Consider the following 1,512-nt stretch of genomic DNA (forward strand, 5'->3'; position numbering starts at 1 on the left):
CCTCGGTATTAACCAGCAATAGGACAATATTGTGAGCACATTTTTCTGCCTATTGGAGCGGGCATATTTTTGAAGTCCTCACACATTGGACATTTGAACTTCCTGCGCATTGTGATCACATATATTTCGGCTGATGACGCTATATCAAAGGTAACACATATGCATAACGGTTGATTTGAATCAGGAAGTTGCAAAAAGAAGTGTTCTGTATTATCGAAATATACCACACACAAATTGTCAACAGTTTGTTTTATTGCACTGCACAAGCGAAGAAATATAAGCGAAGAAATTGTAAGCGAAGTTACACAGCAATTAAATCACTAATCTTCACTTCATTTGTTGACTTTTCATGAATTGTGCACCTTGTTTTCTATTAGATTGGGAAATTATTGCATTATCATTACGTAACAATTATGCAACAATCTAACAAAAACGTAACAATTAGATGTGTTGTGTCGCATTAACTATTTCAGTATGTACGCCAGTAGTAAAGATGCCATAATAAAGATGTCATATCTCATTGTGGGTTGCACAATAAAACTTGTATTAAAAGTGGGTCACGCAATAAAACTTGCATCAAAAGTGGGTCGCGAACTGAAAAAGGTTGGGAAGCACTGATCTAGATTCCACAACAGACAGGAAGGAGACAGAATTCAACCAAAATTATTTGTAATTTGTATGCCTAATTACCTAAGCCATTTTTTAAAACATTTATTAAGGAGGCTGCTTCGCCAGACCGCCACTGATTGCAATAGCAAACAGCTCATCTTAAATTGGATACAAAATATAGCCTAATTCGAAGAAATTCTGAAGTTCGTTCAAACCCCAATGAAACTAGATTTTTCTTTTAGCTACTTCTTCTACTGAAAGAAATATACAAAGACTTTTTTAAATCAAAATAAAATACATGGCCAGTACGGGGATCGAACCCGCGACATTCGCGTTATTAGCACGACGCTCTAACCAACTGAGCTAACCGGCCAGTTTTTTTTTGCTGTGTTTTAATTTTAACTGGAAATCTTGTTTAATAAAACTTATGTGCTGACTGACAAAAGAAACAAGACAGTACAGTTTCAATCATATTTTATTGACAAATCGTACAAAACAATCACAGAATAGAATCTAATTTAATACGTTTTTGAGGTCGAAACGCGCTTGGTGATTGATCCTTTAGGACTTTTAAATATTTGAGGATTTCTTGTAATTGGTGTTGATCTTCTGGAGTTGGCAAGGGACACGCTTCGAATGTTTAGGTTGATTGAAGATTTCGTTGTACTTTGATGAGTTTTTTGATCTGTGGATCGGTTTTAGTTCATTGTACGGCAAATGATCAAAGGGTTGGTTATAATTATTATAATCTATGACTTGTCCACAAACCTTAATAAATACTGCATTTAATCATCTTGAACAATAATCAATACTGCATTTTTTCATCCTTTCGGTTAATTTTCGTTTCGGTTTATGTTAGTTTCGGTAAACCTTTATTTCTTTAGGTCTACGTTTCGCTATAAC

At 34.7% G+C, this 1,512-nt stretch overlaps 1 non-coding gene across 1 annotated transcript; it reads right to left on the reverse strand.

The window, feature by feature from the left end:
- Nucleotides 1-908: 908 nt before the first annotated feature.
- Nucleotides 909-982, reverse strand: Trnai-aau (transfer RNA isoleucine (anticodon AAU)). The gene has a single exon. It is a non-coding gene; the product is annotated as a tRNA-Ile (tRNA).
- Nucleotides 983-1,512: the final 530 nt, after the last annotated feature.

The sequence above is a fragment of the Aplidium turbinatum genome, chromosome 1 (genome assembly GCF_918807975.1).
Source record: "Aplidium turbinatum chromosome 1, kaAplTurb1.1, whole genome shotgun sequence".
NCBI classification, from domain to species: domain Eukaryota; kingdom Metazoa; phylum Chordata; class Ascidiacea; order Aplousobranchia; family Polyclinidae; genus Aplidium; species Aplidium turbinatum.